We start from the raw sequence: 14,388 nt of genomic DNA on the forward strand, positions 1-14,388 counted from the left end.
ATCTCTATCACATGACAGCACTTTAATGCTGTTTTTTTTTTTTGTGTGCTCTACATCATTTCAAATCATTTTGAGTGAGATGACCCCCCCCCCCCCCTTCCCATTGATAATTGTAAAGTCTTTGAGGGAATGACAATAACAATAAAAGTTATTGTTTCAGGCATATATTTTAACCTACAGTACATTGATATTGATAATAATAATAATAATAATAATAATAATAATAATGATAAATAAGAAAGTTGTTATTTTGGTGAACAAGGTATTGAGGGAATTACTCTGTTTCATCCATAACATTACCGTTAGCTGGGGATTCATTTCAATATGTACCCCTTCGTCCTTCCTATACACATAAACCATCAACACACACACACACACACACACACACACACACACACACACTGTATATATCATTAATAGATCTCAATCTTAATGTTGAGTTAATGGTCCTTGTGCACTGCCCAAACATTTCATATATTATATATTCCAAACATTGTTTTCGAAACGTTCACGCCAGCACAGCCTGACGTGGAACTGAAGTGGATTGAGATTGAGGGTGTCTTGTCGTGGGAAAGTGGAGCCAGGTGACCTCTTCTTCCAGGCTTGGCTGCTCAGGCTAATTGGCACTCTGCACACCTTCTAAATGGAGGCTTCAGCGCCAATTAGAATCATCACCCAGAGAGCCAATCGCGGCGTTACGTCTTTTGTCGTGACCTTTTTTTCTTTTCTTTTTTTTTTTTTTTTTTTCCTCCATCTGTTAAATAGCATTCCACAGAAAAAGACACACAGGGCCACTAATGATTCATTTTCTCAATTTAGACACATCTCAGTTTAGGAGAGAGACACGAAACCAGGGGTAAAATAAGTCAAAATTAAAGTGATCCCCGTGTGCAATCTGGGGCTCTGCAGCATCACATGAATACAGCGCATCGAGGGGGCTACTAACAGAATTCCACGGGGTCAAAAAGTAGATTGAGTGGAAGTGTATGAGTGAAAAGTACAAGAAGTACAACATTTTGCACAGGAAGCTTTATGGAGCACCAAATAACAATATCAGAAATCAGAAATACTTCAATAGCAGAGCATATGAAAGCAAATCTTCAAAGCCAAACAATTGAATCACTGCAAAACAACGGTTTCCAGAAAAACAACACACACCGCTCGCGCGGAAATATTATGTCAAAGTACCGTTCAAAATATAATGACATATCACAAAATATGTGAGACACTATAATGTAGTGAGTAAATGAGACAGAGAGTGCACATTGTCCATGACAGTAGGCGTGTTTGTGTAAAAACAAAGTCATTGTCACGTATGTCTGCGTTATGAATGCCTGCAGTAACAACTAGCTTTCGGTACATCACTGTGCTGGAACAAGTTGCATACCTTTCTTTATGTTTTCATTGTGCAGTGAACAAAATGTCTACGTACGCTGACCCACTACACTACACTACTATACCATACTCTGTGACCTTATCATTGGAAACCTTGTAATTCTTAAATTGTTGTCAGTGATGTCATATAGTGTCTTATATTTATCTTATATTTTTGCTCATTCATATATAGAAACACATAATATAATTAACATATATATATATGTATATAATAACAGTATTAAAATACAATTGATTGAATTTGGAGGGATTTAGACAAACAACCAAAGTAGCAGCTAAAGCGGCTAAATGAAGTGCAATATATATAGAGAAATTAGGTATTCCATCAATTCACTGCACAAGGGGGAAAACTCCTGGCTGCTCTGGTCTCAGTCCTGACTTATTCGAGAAACTCTTGGACTGGACTGGCCTGGTCTTGGACTCGCGAGGACTCGACCTTAGATATGGCCACTAAAACGGCCCTCGACTATAGCCATCGTCCTTACCTTGTCGCCGCTTTCCCTTTAAACTTCAAGCACTTGTCTCCAAGCACATGCCTGTCTATGATTTGTCTGGACTTTGGAGTCACACTGCTGCAGTTGGACGCACACACACGGACAGAGTGCAAAAGAGAGAGAGAGAGGGAGAGGGAGGGAGGGGAGGGGAGGGGGGGGGGGGGGGGGGGGAGAACAATTCAGATTGAAAAAGATGGACAGATAGAGAAAAAAAAGGGAGAGAGGGAGGGGAGTCCGAACCACTGAGACAACTCTGTCCAGGTGTTCAGAGCCAGAACAAAGGCTCTTTTCAGGCCCTGATGAGAACGCAATGCTCCTCCACTTGTTGCAAAATATACAGGATGGAGAAAAAAAAGCTTATATTCTGTTGCCGCACCAAAATACGGGCCTCACCCAATTAGCTGGGAGAGAGGAGAGCTTAGGGGGGCAGAACTGCAAGCCCCGCGTATTTGCAGTAAGTAGCAATCTTTTGAAAGGATCAAGATCTATTAGAGAATAAGCAGAGATCATACAGAACAGTTGCGCCCGTCTCCTGACATAATGCTGAGGGATCACGTTTTCTATTAACATAATGAGGAACGTCGCCAAAATGTTGCCACCAAACGGCATCAGGAAAATGTTGCGTGGGCAATGTGTTTCACTTGTTTTCCCGCCAGGATATCCAATTTTGCGCAACACATTATCCGCTCATCGTGACCACAGCCATGTCAAACTTTTCCATGGTTACGTTTGGGCGCTCACAGCACTTAGGGAGAGATCACGGCCTTGCTTTAATACAGAAAAGGTCTGCGGTGACTTGAGTCGAAAACCACAATCTTCTCCTAACCCTGATCTATCCAAGTGCTCTTGTAGACTAAACCTTTGTTCGCCTTTTTGTCCCATTACACTTATTAATCAGTGTTCTGGGGTTTATTAGCCTTTTGAACTCCCTGGACATAACTTGCTCCTGCAGTTGAACACAAATTGAATTTGTGTAATATGTACTGCATGGTCAATGGACTGCATTTATAAAGTTCTTTGCTACCTTCTGCCATGCAAGGCGATGCCTATCAGGAGCAACTCGGGGGGTCTTCGGCGTCTTGCTCGCGGACACTTGTGGACAGCCCGTTCTACCTCTCCCGAGCCACAGCCGCCCCCCGACACATACACGGCAGGGTTGCTGGCAGGATTACAGACCACAGCACATCCATACATACATACGCGGCGAGCAATGGACCACTGCACCGGTGAAGGACCGACTCAATGCTGATCCCTCTGAAGCTCTAAGCCAAAACGTAGTGATGTGCAGAAATTCAACCATATGAGCACAAAGTCTCACATTATGATACAACTGATGTTCTGAATCGATGTCAGGAGGATTCTTAGGGTATCATTAAACAAAATGTAGCAGGTTTATATGTTGGAACCGAAGCTCGCTCGCTGGGATGGATGACTGTGGTCATTGTCTTCGCTTTTCTCTTTGGCAGTATATTTGCCCAGGGTTTCATCAGAGGTACAGGCCTCTGCATCAACATCCATTCAACACGGAGCGCTCTGTGGGCTCAGCTTGCGGGGGCGGGGGGGTATATGTGTCTTGCCTGGCGGCCCCCTTGTCATCCCTCCCTGCCTAAACTGACAGAAGTGAGATGGCAGCCTTTTGATGTCAGGAAGAGGTCCTCACTCCCGGCTGTTTCTCACCAATTCACATCAGGCCCAACCTCGTACCCAGGTCCATTGTACGGAGTGAGAGAGTGCTTTGTGTTTTCAGATCAGAGCAATTTGCAAGTTCATTCACGAACAGCGCTAAACAAAAGGAGCTTAGATATAAAATCTCTCATCGCTGCTTCTAACGGGCAGTAGATTAACTTTCGTGCCTGGCGGCATCTCAATTTTTTAATAACTGCACAGTTGGGGGAGGAAGTTAGACATCCTTTTCTAGGAATCTGGTGGTTAAAGGTTGAAATGTCCATTTTACTGTACTGACAAAGGGCTGCAGTGAAAAATCCTCCCACGTCACATATATATATATATATATTTTTTTTTTTTATTATTTTTTTTTTTTTATATATTATATATTTTTTGAGGGAGTTTCTGTGAACTCTAAAAAGTATTTCTCTTCTTATTTCTCAAGACGGACAACAAACCTAGCCATGCTCCTTCTGTCAGCAGGCATTAATGATTGTTGCCATGGAAACTGATAGTGAAAGTTGGGGGGTAGTCAACTTCCTCAGTCTTAAACTTGATCCTGATGAGTTTCAAGCCCTTTTCTCAGACTTGGTCTTGACTCAAACGTAAGAGGGATTGGTCTTGAGTTTGTATTAAAATCAATATAAGTGTCCTTGACTTCAGTCCTGTCCGCTCTGTCCGGTCTACACATGGGCGCACAGCATACACACACACACACACACACACACACACACACCTGGGGCTGTGTTTCTCGGCTGAGAAATGCAATGCTTTAATGGCAGTGCCACAGAGGACATATCACCTGTTCTCCTGTTGCAGAGAAATTCTCAGAGGCTACTTGTACACAGTACACAGGTCCACTGGAACTGTTTTGGATACATGTCGAATCAATACGCTCTATTGTGTGGAAACTCAGGGCAGTTCTGTGAGAGACTCCCACAACGCTCATGCTGTTCAGGGAAGCATGAGCGGATCCTGAAGTAGTGCACACAGTGTGTTCTGTCTGGACACAGTCATTTCTCTCTACCCGTTCTTCTATCTTTGTTTGGAAAGGGATCAGTAAAAGAATCATGACAGTCCCACCACCCTACAAATCTAATTTCAGAAAACACAACAACATGCGTCATGCTGCATTCGACACCATTGACCGCAAGATCCTATTATAGAAATATACTGGAACATTTGATTGGCATTAAAGGAACCGCGCTAAGCTGGTTAAATTCCTATTTATCAGGTCGATCTCAGTTTGTACAGTTAACGATGAATCCTCCATGCAGGCCAAAGTTAGACATGGAGTTCCACAGGGTTCTGTGCTTGGACCAATGCTATTCACCTTATATATGCTTCCTTTAGGAAATATTATTAGAAAACACTCCATAAACTTTCATTGGTATGCAGATGATACCCAATTATATCGTCAAGCCAGACGAAACCAATGAGTTAGCTAAACTAAAAACCTGGATGACCTGCAATTATCTGAAGTTTAACTTCGACAAAACTGAAGTTATTGTACTTGGCCCCGAACACAACCGAACACCACATATTATCTAAAGATATCGTTACTCTAGATGGCATTGCCCTGGCCTCCAGTGCCACCGTGAGGAATCTCTGAGTTATCTTTGAGCAGGACATGTCCTTTAACTCCCACGTAAAACAAACTTCAAAGACCTCTGTGACATTGCAAAAATCAAGAAGATCCTGTCTCAAACAGATGCAGAAAAACTAGTCCATGCATTTGTTCCTTCTGGGCTGGATTATTGCAATTCCTTATTATCAGGATGCTCCAGTAAGTCCCTGAAGACTCTCCAGTTGATCCAGAATGCTGCGGCACGTGTACTGACAGGAACCAGGAAAAGAGATCATATTTCTCATATTTCTCCCTGCACTGGCTCCTCTGGATTAAACTGGAGTTTAAATCCGTCTCCTGACCTACAAAGCTCTTACTGGTCAGGCACTTGTGGTTCCTAGAGTCTCCAAAAGCAGAACGGGAGCCAGAGCCTTCAGCTATCAAGCTCCTCTCCTGTGGAACCAGCGCCCAGCTCCAGCTCCCCCGCTCCAGCTGGGAGTAAATGAAAATAGCCGCATATATAGACTTAATATAAAATAGTTTTTAGTGAATTGCGGCGTTCAGTATATTTCTATTCATCCCAAAAATATTTTTAGTTTTCAGCGTAAAAAAAACAAGTAAGATGTCACACGGCAGTAATTTGCGAACATGACATGAGAACATGAAAGATGTTTCGACCTACTTGTCCTTTGGCTAAATCAATTGCCGTAATGAAACAATGTGATGCACTACTTCTGAAAGTCTGAATGCTTTCTTGATGAAGATGGAAAGATAAACATGTAAAGGAATGCTTGGACAGAAAACCCGAAATCTAAATCTAAATGCCTTTCAATGGGTTTCATCGTGTTAATCATAAAAACCTCCAATTAATCGTCCAAAAGTGCAACTACAGAAAAGAGCTAATCACAACTGCCAATGAGAGCAATTAGGATTTGCTAAAAAGAGAGTAAAAAAAGAAAGCATCAAGAGCTCTCAATGTGAACAAAGATGAGAATGGAGGAGTCACGTGAGGCACTGGCGCTGCAAACAACTGTAAATAGCCGGCGAGTAAGCCCATTTGAAACAGGAAGCCCGGTCAGATTTGAGCATCTGCCACTTGAAACTGTCATGCCCTTTTCTGTGTTTGCTTTCCCATTTCCCTCGGCTGTTGTTCAGCGCTTTTACAGTATGCAGATGAACAGAGGCAAAGTTTAAATTGGATCTACTGGAACTGGAACAGTCAAGCAACTTCTCCCACACTGGATTGAAAGTGTCTTCTTTCATGCATATGAGCCATTCAGCCTGCTTTGGCCCCTATTCCGAAGGGGGCTATCTATTTATAAATCGTACAATAGAAATGCACCGGTGCCTTGTGAACAACAAATATTCAGGATTTTTGAGAATGTAGTGTACTTCAGTGTTGTTGTAGACTGCTTTCGGGATAGGACAGGCACCAGTGCCAAAACAATGTGCTAATTCATTTCATGGAAAGTATACCAGGGCTAACATAAGACCACACCAGTGGCACCTAGAGTCTTAGGCAGCTGAAACACTTGGTAAATGGTAAATGGACTGCATTTATATAGGGCTTTTATCCAAAGTGCTTTTCATTTTGCCTCTCTTTCATCCATTCACCCACACACACTGATGGCAGCGATACCTGGCCTGACCAACGGGAGCAACTTGGGGTTCCGTGTCTTGCTCAAGGACACTTTGACATGTGGACAGTAGGAGCGGGGGATTAAAGCCACCAGCCCTGCAGATAGTCTCCGACCCACTCTTCCTGTTTAGCTGCAGCCACTCCCGCTTGGTTAAAGTTCGAGAAAGACTGTGGCTAGGGTTAACAAAAAACGTAATCCATAGTCCATGTTGTGGAACATAACAGTTTTCACTATATTGTTTAAAAGATAAAAAATTGGACTACCCGGAGGTTCCTCCTCTGTGCAGCAGGGATGTGTTCTCTGGCCTGATGGTGGTCAATCAAGACATTCAGAATGACCTTTTTGGAGACTGTGATTATACACAGCAAATGTCCTGGAAGTCCGGCATGTATTTGAGATTTTGCCTTGAATTCTATCTCCCAAAGGTCTCGTAACGCTATTATCTGCCTCTTTTCTCTTTGGTATCCTGGTAGGATTCTTATTCCCAGAATAAGCGTCTTCACCAAGCTTCTGCTGGCCTGCTGCAACCTCTGCCAGCTCCTCAGCGTCCACGGTCTCGCATCTCCATTGACTTTGTCACCGGACTTCCTCACTCGGATGTGACGCTGTTATACTCACTGCGGTTGATCGGTTCTCCAAAGCTGCTTATTTCATACCATCACCCATGATACCATCTGCCAAACAAACAGCTGAACTTGTGTGACACCATATATTCCGTCTGCATGGCCTCCCCCGAGACGGCCCTGCGTCGCCTCTCGTCCCGCGACCCCTCGTCCCGGTCCAAACTGTTGTGGGTAGAATATGCCCACAACAAAACCTAAGGCAAAATGTAAATAAAGAGTCAAGCTGTTCGAGTTAGGGCTGCCCCTAGAGGCTGGAGATGTTGTTTTTTTTGGGGGGGGGGGGTTATGTGTTTATGACTGTACATCGTGTCTGTGTCTGCAGCACGGTTCTCCAGTTTGGAAAAATGACAGACCTCATAAAAATAAAAAAAACCATTGAAATGATGTGTTGTAAAAAGAGAGAGAACACTGCAGTGGATGTGGGCAGAGATTTTCATAATTGCTGTGTGTGTGTGTGTGTGTGTGTGTGGGTAATGACAGCGTGTGACCTTTCTGTTACACTGTGTCATTCATTCATATCAGCGCAGGCCGGGAGCAATCTCAGTTCTGTTTTCAGCCCACAGGCAGACTGTCTTTAACCTTTTTATTGTACCTGCGGAAGAAGGTAGTGTGTGATTGTACTCATGGGTTGGAATGTTGTTGTTTTTTTTTTATTCTACAGTTTTACATGTATACATGATTATCCATAAAGCAGCATACAACAAAAAGGAGAGGGGAACATCTACAGTACAAGTACACAACCCACAGCAGTGGGTTTGTAGTATTTTTATTTTTGAGTTTGTTCATAGAATTAAGGAATAAATTAAAGTATGTGACGTTCGAGGAGTGTTTGAGTGAGGCTGGATCAGAGCGAGCATCGGTGGGACAGGGAGGTGTTTGGGATGCCAACGTGAGGGAATTCCCGCACTGGTCTCTCTGTCACTCTGGTTCCGCCTCAGTGGCTTGTGTATCTGGCAAGAAGGTGAACTGCTTTCACCACAAAATGAAGTCTTAATAAAACGATGCCGCTAACAGCTGGTTATGGTAAAGGGGGCGAAGGCCATCAGAAAGGGCCTCTTTGTTTCCTCTGAGTTCAGCACAAGGGGGCCGACTGTCGCACGGCTGACCCCCTGATAGCTGCTTGTCTCCTGGACCGAGCAATAAGATAAAGAGTCCCTTGAGAAAGCCCAGTGGAAAAGAGCCAATGGCAGCTCCTGGAATGCATTCTGGTTTCCTGGAGGATGAATATGTTTCATTCATCTTTCAACAATAACTTACATGGCCCGAGTGTGTCTGAAATTAGGCAATCTCAAATTAGTACATTTTCAAGACAAACAACTGAATCTGGTTTGAATATGTACTTGTCAGTTTTACAGCAGCCATTAGTATTTTCTAAAAGAATCCGAGCCGAAGCTGTCCTTTTAGCATTCAGAAAGTAAAAGCAAAACAAAATGGTGGTTTCTCTCCGTATATCACTTTCACAATAGAGCAGCAACATAATGAAATAAACCTCAGCGCCGTCTGAGTGACTATTTCTCCTAAAGCTTGGAATTACACTAACAGGACAAACAAAACTAGTTGAAACCAATTCAGAAGTCAAGAATTGGTCAATTAGGGTTAGTTAAGTGGTTAAGTTGGGGGCGGCATGGTGGCGCAGTGGTTAGCCCTGTTGCATGGGAGGTAGAGCTGGGTAGAGTGGGTTGGGGGTTTGATCCCTGGCTCCCCCTGCCAAGATGAAGTATCCTTGAGCAAGACACTGAACCCTAAGTTGCTCCCGATGGAGACCAGCATGGCAGCTCGGTCACCATCGGTATGTGAATGTGAGACTTAACTGTAAGCGCCCTGAAGGTTGGAAATAGATTTTTTGGCCACTTGGGGGCAGCAGAAGAAGCTGAAAACAGCAGCTGAAGATCGTGTTGCATCTTGAGAAGAAAGAGAGACAGAGATAGGCACACAGCTTGGACACCCAATGCAGTGGTTTTTTTCTGCAAAGTTTACAGTATTCTTGTTGATATAGGACAAACATGGACTGCTAGGCTTAATGGATTCATTGACACTGACCCACCCGGAGGATTATGGCAACAGGTACAAGACCTGGCATAATCCAAGAATAAGCAGCTAGGCAAAAAGATGAGTTTTAGGTTTTGACTTAAAAACCTCAACAGAGCCAGGCTGTCTGATGGCAGCAGGGTGATTATTCCAGGGGGCATGACAGGAAAAGGCATTGCAGCCAGCGGACTTCTTGAAGGAGCCTTCTGAGAGTCGAGAGCAGGGATGGAATACACGGTTTAAGGAGACCAGACAGATACGAAGGGGCATCCATTTAGAATGTAGTAAGCCATCAGAAGCACCTTAAAGTCTGATCTGACATGGAAGGGGAGCCAATGAAGGGAAGCTAAAAGTGGTGTAATATGGTCAAATTTGAATTAAAGCTTCTGCTTTCTGGTACAAGTACGCAACAGGTGTGACAACAAAACATTACAATAATCAAGTCTAGACGAAACAAAGGCGTCCCTGCATCAGCCAAGGACAGAAAAGACGACATTATAGCTATGCTGCGCAGATGAAAAAAGGCGGTGTCTTCGTCCAGGGATAAGGGAAGGAACATACAGTCGTTGGTGTCAGGCAGGCACAGCGGTTTATTCCTTAGTGTACCGACAGCAAAAAATAGACAGCTACAAGCACTCTGTTCAACAAAATGAACAAAGAGAGAGTCAAGTGGGGTGAGGCGAGGTACAAAGTGTAAAACCTGCGAGTGGTACTAACAGGACCAAAATCAAGCTTCACAACCCCCACTGTCTTGCCACAGCTGAGCACAACTAAAAGAGACAAAATAAAAGCCTGGCTACAGTACTCCCACCTATAGAAACCATGACACACAAAACAGAAAGCACCCACGAGACCTAAGGTTTCTCCTAGGCGATCAGGATACCTCGCAAAGTAGACTAACTGGAGCCCTACCAAACTAGTGCCTCACAAGTTAACATTCGACACACTTCTAAACCTAAGTTAACTGCAGTTAACTATGACACAGAGTTAACATCACAACACAGAGAGGCACTGAGGCGGACTGCTCAGATTGAATCACAGCTGCCCCTTGGCATTTTTCGCAAAGCCACTCATATCAGCTGAACTTGCAGATAGAAGAGTCTCATGAACTGACTGGAACCAGTGACGGACAAAGGGAGGAGCTGGCAAAGACGGGAAAGACTGGGAGCGACCACAGGATGGGAATCCCGAGCCTTGGATATTTCTTTAATCTGATGATCTAAAGAAAGGGCAGGATCAAACATAAAACCAAGATTCTTGGCTGTCAGACTTTGAGAAATCACACAGCTGTAGAGGGTTACTGTTACTTCATCAAATTGGTGTCTATATATGTCAGCTGTGTTAGAATTTGGGACATCCAGTTTCTCACAGCAGACAAGCAGGCCTTTAATTCGATAATTTAGGAATGATCATCTGCCTTTACAGACACATACAGCAGAGCATCATCAGTGTAGCAGCGGAAATGAATCCCATGAGGGCCAAGAACAGAGCCCTGAGGTGTTCCATCACTTCACACCAGAAAATGCTGGTGTAGTATTACTTTAAAAAAAAAAAAAAAAAACACACACTGTGTTCTTTCACATGAGACTTAAACCACACAAGAGCCAGGCCAGGGACACCAAATTGATTTTCCAGTCATCCAGGAGTATACAGCGATCTATGTCAAAAGCCGCACTGACATCCAGTAACAGAAGCACTGAGGTGGAATCCTAATCCATAGTGAGTATGGTTCAAAAAGGATTACTGTTAAATATGTCGGCTGGATGTTGCTGAGACACAACTCTTTCATATATACTTTTGAAAAGAATGGAAGGTCAGAGACTGGTTGATGACTATTAGGAGACCCAGGATCAAGATGTGGTTTCTTAAGTAGAAGTCTAAACACAGTGGGGACAGTGCCAGTCGGAAACGACAAATTAACAATATTCAGCGTTGGAGGTCCCAGAAATGGCCGGAGATCTTTAAAACGGTTCAGCTGATAGTGGGTTGAGGGGCCAGGTAGTTTCCAGAGGTAGCTGAGGAAGATGAGGAACTCATTTCTTTTTTTTGTTTTAGCGAAAAGAAATATTCCGCTTTTGCAGTGGACAGAGCATGCATGTAATTCAATACAAACGTTTGCCACGAGAGGTAGAAAACGTCCGGTTTTGATTTACCATTTGCCATTTGTATTGAAATTGCCTGCAAGCCTGTTTGAGAGCCCCCGTTTCTTCAGTAAATAAGAGCGTCGAACTCGTTGACCGTCTTGGCTTGGTAGAAAGAGGTGCAACTGAATCCTGGAGGCTTGAAAGGGCTTTGATGAGAGCAAGGTTGTAGGGTGGGGGGGGGGGGGGGGGGTCAAAAAACCAAAACTATGAACTAAAAGAGGCTAAAAGACCCTTCAGTTGAGGGTGGGTTATAATTCTCTGTCTGGGTTTGCCACTGCAAGAGAGCCCTCACACACAGTCAAACCTGGAAAATATGTCAAAAATAGACTAGATAGGATTTTTTTGGCATGTTGGTTTTAGACCCTCAGGATCTGAATTATACGTGCAAGTCTGCACTCTTAGAACACAATAGAAAGACATTGGCAGAGTGTATTATTTAGATATTTTCTGCACATATTTGATTCAGGTGTGACAGTATAGAGGTGCCGTATCAGGTAGGAGAGGAAGAGGCATTTAGATATTTTTAGACGGCACACAGAGCTGTACAGACTCCTGACAAAGCTGCTATTGTTCCTACTGTCTGAAGGCTCGCTGGCCCACAGAGGGATGGCATTGTTTTATCATGTAATGCTACCAGTGATCTGTTCAACGATAGCACTCCATGTTTGGTAAAGTAAGACAGGAGTATATCACAGCCACTATTAGGTCACCTCGGCTCAGTGTGGTGTTCGAGTACTGCTGAGAACAAACGGAGGGAAAGCAGAAACCACCTCCTTTAAGGCAAGCATTCCGGAGGAGTGGGGGGGGGAGGGGAGGGGGGGGGGAAATAAAGAAAGAACAGGGAAAATGCCTTTTGTAAAATAATACAGAGCGGAGAGAGAGATGCTTGACAAAGTGCCACTTTTGGATTTTTCTGTTGCTTTTATATATGGTATTGCGGGGGGGGGGGGGGGCCAATCCAATATGCATGAATGAGAATCTCACAGCCCCTCCGAGCTAAGCAGGCACACACATGTGCACAGCTATCCTCTGAAAGGTAACACCCTGGTACTGTGCCAGCGTGGGCGGAACCACCTGAACAGGCTCGACGGTGACTATTATCAGATGATACCAAGGCGGCCACGCGGAGATACCATGTGGAGATTGTGGCCGGTCAACTTGCTGGCTGCCAGTGTGCTTCCTTCTGTTTTCTCCCCCCTAGCAACGACGACACTGAGCAAAATCGAGAAGACCCAGCAATCTGAGTAGTCCAATGAGGCTATACTTCACGGCAAACCTGCTCACCACTATCACTACCCTCTATCACCGTGAATGTACGAATCAAAGAGACAAAGAAGTGAAGACGAATTCAGTAGTAAAAAAACCAAGGCATTCCTTCCCATCGCCATGAAAGTATGTAAACAGATACTGTGAGAAATATAATTAAAGCCTGGCCCGGCCCGACTTCCAGTCCTGGGACCCATCGGCTATCGCCTGACGACAGTTTGAATGCACGTACGTCTTTTAAAAAAACACTAAATCGCCGTCAAGTGTTTCGAGATTGCATTTAGGCCAATGCATTACCCCCACTTTTGACTGTTTACCTGCATGCAAACAAAGCGAATGTGATCTGTTTTTTTTTTCCGATTCGTTTCATATGATTTAAACATTTGAAATCATCCCTGATAAATGTATGATAGATAAACATATGATTCCTCACCGAAGTTTCCTGACATGACTGCCTGCCTTCACCCTTGCGTGACGTTTGCAGGAGCTACTGAACATAACTGGCCATAGCAAATTAATGGCGCCGGAAATAACACGAATTTGGAGAATTTATGCAGAATTTGTACTGTTTTTTTTTATGCTGTGTGCACATATCCAGGGCAGCCATCTGTACTGAAAATACGTCCCCGTGCACACATGCTTGTGTCCCTGTGTCAGGCCAACAGTTCCGTAAAGTTCGGAGTTATCGTGGATTTCCCGAGACTCAATCGTCGTTTTAACAAGGACGACTAACACGGGGATGCACTTGCACGAGCAGCGTGTCGGATCTAGCGTGGCTGTGGTCAAAGGACGTAGGCCCTCAGCCAATCAGGAATTGCTAATGGGAGGATGGAGGTGTGAAAAAAAAAAACAAAAAAACAAAAACAGCATTTAATTCACGGAACAGTCTGACATTCTCAAATAGGTGTCGGCTCCGAGAACCCCGGCAAGTGTGGAAAATAGGATATTTGGGGGGGTAATATAGAGAGAATGAATGCGTTGTGTATTAGATCGGTAGAAGTTAAAATAGTCAAACGCCTTGTCTCAAGTGGGTTTAATTCAAACATCTCTGGAATGGAAAACCTGCTTGGATCCACTCAGGTATTACGCATACTGAGATACTGACCTCGCACACCTCCGATAGAGGAGCAAGACCCGAAGAGCCCCGAAGAGCCCCGAAGAGCTACCACCAAGTGTCTCCCTCCAGTCTTTTTGCATCTCTTTGCGGTCATTTGCGGCTCTTTTTAGTCATCGCGTGTGTCTTTGCGGTTGTGGTTCTCGGCCCGAAAAAGTGGGCACGCCTGAAACATTGCCAACGTACCACAAAGCTGATCTCAGATATTACCTTGGTGAGTGCAGTATTATTATTACTAATGGTGTAATGTATTGGATGATCCGTAAACTGTATGTTGCTACAAATACCTCTCACAGTAAAAGCGCCACACACACACACAAATTGCAGACAATCCAGAAACGTTAACTTTTGTTTATTCACACATTTTTTTTCTTTTTTGTTTTTTTAACATTTGAAAATCTGCATATTCTGTACATTCAGTAGTTAATGGTGTGGAAGACTTACAGCCATTT

Source organism: Enoplosus armatus, chromosome 1, assembly GCF_043641665.1.
Source record: "Enoplosus armatus isolate fEnoArm2 chromosome 1, fEnoArm2.hap1, whole genome shotgun sequence".
NCBI classification, from domain to species: Eukaryota; Metazoa; Chordata; class Actinopteri; order Centrarchiformes; family Enoplosidae; genus Enoplosus; species Enoplosus armatus.